A 6790-nucleotide genomic window follows, 5' to 3' on the forward strand; every position below is an offset into this window, starting at 1 on the left:
AGACTTTCCCTTTAGTCTTCATCTTAACTGGAAACTTCGAGATCATTCAATAGGGTTGACTTCTCTCTTATTCTTCAAGACTCTTCTCTTGCTTTCATAAGATCCCCTCCTACTTTCCCTTCTACTTCTCTGGCTGCTTCCTCTCAAACTTCTCCTCTATGTGGCCTTTAAATATCAGTTCTATACTGGCACTCTCTACCCTCCCCTCGGCTATTTTATCCTCTGCCAGGGCTGTGAATATCTATATGCTGCTAACTCCCAAGTTGTTTTTTGATTTTTTAAGATTTTATTTATTTATTTGAGAGAGAGGTAGCAAGAGAGAGCACCAGCAGGGGGAGAGGCAGAGGGAGAGGGAGAAGCAGGCCCCCCACTGAGCAAGGAGCCTGATGCTGAAGCGGATGCAGGGCTCAATCCCAGGACCTGGAGATCATGACCTGAGCCGAAGGCCGATGCTTAACTGGCTGAGCCACCCAGTCATCCTGCTAACTCCCAGGTTTAGCTCCATCCTGGTCTCTTTTCTGAGCTCCACACCTGAGTGTATCTGTATTGTCAACATTTCAGAGTTAACGCATTCAGAACAGAACTCCTGATCTACCCCCAAAGCTGCTTTTCCTTCCAGTCTTTTCTATCTTAGTAATTGGGACAAACCAATTACCAGTTAGTTGTTTGTGCCAGAAACACAGGATCCAGCCTTGACCACATTCAGCTCTACACTGAGACCTGCACATTCTTTCTCCAGAATAGAGCTCAGTTCCATCTACCTCTCTCCGTTGCTCCAGTCCAGGTCAACTCCATCTCCCCGCCCAGACAATGGCAATAACCTCTTAACTGCTTCAGCGTTTTACAGTGTAGCTGGCATCATCCTTCTGAAAACCTCTCATTGACTGGCCACCTTGCTTCAAATAAGACCCAAGATTCTTGGTGATTGCCTTCGGCTCCCTTCCCTTTTCCCCTTGCTTGCCACATTCGACGGCTTCTTTTGGAGCCTTGATCAAAGCAAGCACCCACTTCAAAGCCTCTGAGAATACTGCTGACTCTGCGTGGACCCTCTCCCCTCTGTCCTCAGTTGGCTAACTCATGTTCTGGAGGCTCAGCTTCAGTGGTATCTCCTAAGACTCCCCAGTTTCTCTTATGTCTCTTAATGTAATGCATTCTGTGCTTTTCCTCCTAAGATTAGCTATGTGGTTATTTGATTAATACCTGTCTTCTCCAACTGAATGTAAGCTCCAGGAGGGCAAGGACCATGTATTTTACTCACCCGTCTAGGTGATTGGCAGAGGTCTGACCTTTGACTTAAGATATTTTCAAAGTGGAAACTTTTCATCCACTTCTTGGCTGAGTGTTTGCGGTGTCTGATATATTTGGGATTTCTCTTTTCACAATCTGCCACCTGAGCCCTGAGTTAGCAGGCAAGGACGACTTAGCAACTTTACTGCCTGTCTTTTTTCACTCACTTGTGACAGGGGCTAAATTGCGAGCTGCTGCGGAGAGACCGGTGAGCCTGGGAGGGGCGGGCACCTTGCGGTGAGCCACGTGGGAAGAGGCCCCGCGTGTGGGTGAGGTCGGTGTGGCAAAGCTGGAGTTCTGCGAATGATCAGACAGGACGCTTACAACAGAATGAAAACGCAAGGTTGCAAATTCTGTCCGAGAGAGCTGAAAAGGGGAACTGAGTGATGAATGGGGGGGGGGGGGCGCTGGGAGAGGTTGGAAAAGGCAGTCCTGGCTACTTTATAATTTACTGCTTAGCTTCTGCTTTCAGCATCTGCTGTGAACAGATGGTGGGCAATGATCTCTTTAGACAACTGAGCCAAGGAGGCTTCGTAGACTATAGGCTGTGTGTGTTGGCCCCCCGGAAGGGGGTGATTGCCCTGCAGCAATTGGTAATTAGCTCAAGATCTCCCTTCCCCAACTCAGAAATCTTATCTTTGATTCATAAGTGAACAATATTGATATCCTGGTCAAATATTGACCTAGGTTTTTCCCCAAATCCCTCAGACTCCTCACTTCCCCACCCCCAAATCTAGCTATCCTGAAAGGTTTTTTTAATAAATAGGTGGCCTTTCATATCCTCAGGGGAGATGCCCAACTTGAACAATCCCATTAGAGGGAAGAACTTTCATGAATTCCTTTCTCCCCATGCTGTTTGGAAATATTTTCATGGTAATTACATTATTTAAATAATATAAATTATTATAAAACTATAAATCCATACATGTTTTTATGTTTATAGCTTTTTACAACTATCAAAAAACACAGCTATGGGGCGCCTGGGTGGCTCAGTCGTTAAGCGTCTGCCTTCGGCTCAGGTCATGATCCCAGGGTCCTGGGATTGAGCCCCACATCGGGCTCCCTGCTTGGCGGGAAGCCTGCTTCTCCCTCTCCCACTCCCCCTGCTTGTGTTCCCTCTCTCGCTGTGTCTCTCTCTGTCAAAAAAATAAATAAAATCTTAAAAAAAAACATGATTTTGAAGTTAATAAAATCAAAATACGATCATCACTTAATGTGACAGGTTATACTTGGGTGAAATGAAATCACCTGCAACGTGAATATCGTAGTGACAGGTCCGGGGCAAGTTCTTTTGCGCAGGGCATCCTGTACCACCATCTATTGAGCTATGATTCTTCTCCCACAATTTTCCTTTTCCTTGGTTTCTTCATTCGACCATGGCATCATGTAGCTGGCACTTGGTGCTAATGCACTGTTTTCATATCATTTGCTTCTGTTAATGTTTCATTAGATCATAACAACCTGGCACTTTAGTACCAACAAGAGCAAGCACAAATGGACCCACGGTACTGAAATTGTATCATCAGAGGGTCATACAGTTGATCTAGAACTATACCGTCCCATATGGCCCCCACTAGCCATATGTGGCTACTGAGCACTTGAAATGTAGATAGTCTGGATTAAGCTGCATGTGTGTAAAATACACTCATATCATATTTTGATGACTTAGAATGAAAAAAAGCAACATGGCTCATTCACTATTTTAAAATTGATTCCATGTTAAAATCACATTATTTGGGGTATATTGAGTTAAATAAAATATATTATCAAGATTAATTCCACCTGGATTTTTTGTCTGTGTTTATTTCTGCTTTTTAAAATATATATCCTAAAGGGGCACCTGGGTCGCTCAGTTGGTTAAGCATCTGCCTTCAGCTCAGGTCATGATCCCAGGATCCTGGGATTGAGCCCGGCATCGGGCTCCCTGCTCAGCAGGGTGTCTGCTTCTCCCTCTCCCTCTGCCCATCCCTCCAGCTCATGCTCTCTGTCTCAAATAAATGAAATCTTTAAATAAATAATATACATATATATCCTAGAAATATGTATGTATATATATATATATCTTAGAAAGTTTTAAATTATACAAGTGGCTCACACTGTAATTCTATGAGACTATATGGTCTAGAATAATTGTGTGTGTGTGAGAGACAGAGAGCATGTGTACAACAAGCAGAAAATACCGCATAAAAAATTCTCATAGAAAATACATGGGTATCCAAAACACATAGATCTAGTTTCCAATTTACCACTGCTCTAGCATTTAGTGGCTGCGTTCTCTCTCAGAAGCTAAGGGTACAGAACCAGCATAGGACTTTCCTCAGCTTTCCCTCCAGGATCCTAGTGATCTATTTCTCTCGTTTTCCCACATGGCTTCCTTGTAGAAGTGTCTGGGGAAAGCACTTCCATCCCTCCCAGAACATATGTACTGCCATATATGGTCATTTCCCAGTTAGTTGATCAAAAATTATTCTTCATTGGGGAAACCCATGGTGGATAAAAGACAAAAAAAAGAAAGGTGAGCATGTACTTTCTGGGCAAACATATATAACTACTTCCCAGGCTATACAAAACTACTGAAATTCAGGGACTACGTCAATTAAGGAATTAGTCTAAAATAATATATGGGGGTGCCTGGGTGGCTCAGTTGGTTGGGTATCCGACTCTTGATTTTGGCTCAGGTCGTGGTCTCTGGGTCGTGGGATTGGGTTCCAAGTCGGGTTTTGTGCTTAGTACATAATCTGCTTGAGACTCTCTCTCCCTCTCCCTCTGCCCCTCCTTCCCCCACAACTCTCTAAAATAAATAAATAAATCTTTAAAAAATAATAAATAATATATAGCCAGCTATCCAATCACATTCACGTAGCAAGTATTTTCCAAATATCTACACTGACACAAGGCCCCACAGTTGACACGTGTAAAATGCAAAAGTAAACAAATTAGGGATTTGCTGCCAGGAAGCTTGCGATCCAATAGAGGCGATAATGACGTGGGTAGGCCTAGTCCGAGGACCCAGAGGGGGTCCTGCAGGACTAGTGAAGAGAGTCCTTGGCTTCATGCAGGATGGAAATCAAACCTGAGCCAGCAGTAGGTGAAAGCAGAGTTTATTGAAGGTATATATACAGAGAGAGTGAGAGAGATACAGACAGAGCATCCAGGAGACTTGGAAGGGAAAAGAGTATATGTCTCATCTTTGCTTGGGGCCTGGGGTTTTATTAGTGATTGTGGTCTGGTGTAGTGCACGTGTCCTCTTAGGCACCCAGGAACTGGTCAGAACAAGGACAGGGTCCAGGTGTCCATAAGTCACTCATTCCCTGAAGCCAGGCGTCTAGGCATCAAGGTATTTGGAGTCAGTGGTCTTAGAGAACCTTTATGATGACCTCACCCAGTCACTCCTTAGATGTTATATATTGTGCTGGAAGACTCCAAAGACATCATTATCTCTTTGTCCCTTACAAGGAGGACATATGCTATTGCATTACAAGGTGTGTGTAGAGTGGGGTAGGGGTGCAGGTCCTAGCAAGAATAGAACCGGAAGAGAAGCAAAGAGAAAAAAAAAAAAACAGCTTTTTTTTTCATGTGTCCCTTCAGTTTCTCTGTCTCAATAAGACATGTCAAAATTTCTTTTTTAAATAGCAAAAGTTAATCCAGTATATGTTCCAAGAATAGACTCAGTTGAGTTCTATATTTGAACTCATTTAATCCCCACAACCCTATGAGGTTGTTCCCCATTTTACAGATGAGAAAACCAAGGCAAAGGGTATAAAATACTTAAAAGATCATATGATTATTAAGTAGCACTGGCAGGTTTCAAGAAAATATAAGACAGGTCAGATGGAAATACAAACAGTGTGCGTTTCTGTCACTTGCTACCAAAAAAGTGTGACTAAAGTAATCTATTACAACATTCTGGTCATGGTCTTCCCTTTTCTGTGCCCCCCAATCTCACTTTATAGAAACCAGATCACAGGGAATAATAAAGAGGTTTTTTGTCTTTTAAGAAAGAGGTTCTTGAAAAATGAAATCACTGTGATCAAATGAGGAGTCTGGTAGAATGGGCCAGATAGAACTAAGTGGCAAGTAAGTTAAGGACTGAAAAATACCCGTGGAATTTAGAAGCTAAGACACTGGAGAGATTGATGAGACAAATTTTTTCAGGAGGTCAGGTGGGGTGTAGAATCTGGATTGATGGGTGTTGAGGAACAAAGGGATGGTGATGTCATGGAGACGGTGAACTATATTATTGAACTGGGACCCCTTTTAGGTTGTTGTATCATCCTTTGAGGGGCTGAGATAACTTTAAAGGAAGATAAAAGTAAATTTCTTTCATATGGCCAATAAGCAGATGAAAAGATCTCGACAGCAGCCAACAGGGACATTCAAATCAAAGTCACAATGAGATTAAAAGACAATAGTGGGGCGGCTGGGTGCCTCAGTCAGTTGAGTGTGGACTCCTTATTTCGGCTCAGGTCATGATCTTGGGGTCATGGGATTAAACCCCACAACAAGCCCCATCTAGAGCCCCTCACTGGGCTCCACCCTCAGTGGGGAGTCTGCTTCAGATTCTCTTTGCCCTTCCCACTGCTTGCATATGCACTCTCTGTCTAAAATAAATAAATGAATCTTAAAAAAAGGTAAATGTACCTGAAAACAATTTTATTTTTATTTTATTTTAAAGATTTTATTTATTTATTTGAGAGAGAAAGAATGAGACAGAGAGAGCATGAGAGGGGGGAGGGTCAGAGGGAGCAGACTCCCTGCCGAGCAGGGAGTCTGATGAGGGGCTTGATCCCAGGACTCCAGGATCATGACCTGAGCCAAAGGCAGTTGCTTAACCAACTGAGCCACCCAGGTGCCCCTGAAAACACTTGAAAAAGAAGACAATAGCAAATGTCATCAAGGATATGGAAATACTAGAACCCTCAGACATGTGCCAGTGTGAATGTAAAATGGTGCTGCCAATTCGGAAAACAGTTTGGGAGTTCCTCAAAAAGTTAAACATATAGTTACCATATGACCCAGACACTACTAGGTATAATACATTTGTCCATACAAAAACCACTACAAGAATATTTGTAACAGCATTAATTATAATAGCCAAAAAGTAGATACAACTCAATGCCCATCAACCGATGAATGGGCAGACAAAATAGGTATACTCATATGATGGAATATTATTCAGCCATAAAAGGAATGAAGTACTTACTTATACATGCTACAATGTGGATGAACCTTGAAAACATTATACTAAGTGAAAGAAGCCAGTCACAAGACCATATATCGTGTAAACCCATTTATGTGAAATGTCCAGGTGAGGCAAGTCCATATAAAAAAGGTAGACTAGTTGTCGCCAGCGGTTGCCGGGAGGGAGGAAGGGGAATGACTGCTAATGGGTTTCTTTTCCGGGTGATGAAAATGTTCTAGAATTAGAGGTGATGGTTGCCTAATTCCGAATAGAGGAAAAACACCACTGGAGTGTAAATTTTTAAAGGATGAATTTCATGCT

The sequence above is a fragment of the Eumetopias jubatus genome, unplaced genomic scaffold (genome assembly GCF_037043125.1).
Source record: "Eumetopias jubatus isolate StellerSeaLion01/CBP00866 unplaced genomic scaffold, mEumJub1_p1.0 scaffold_9, whole genome shotgun sequence".
Classification (NCBI taxonomy): domain Eukaryota; kingdom Metazoa; phylum Chordata; class Mammalia; order Carnivora; family Otariidae; genus Eumetopias; species Eumetopias jubatus.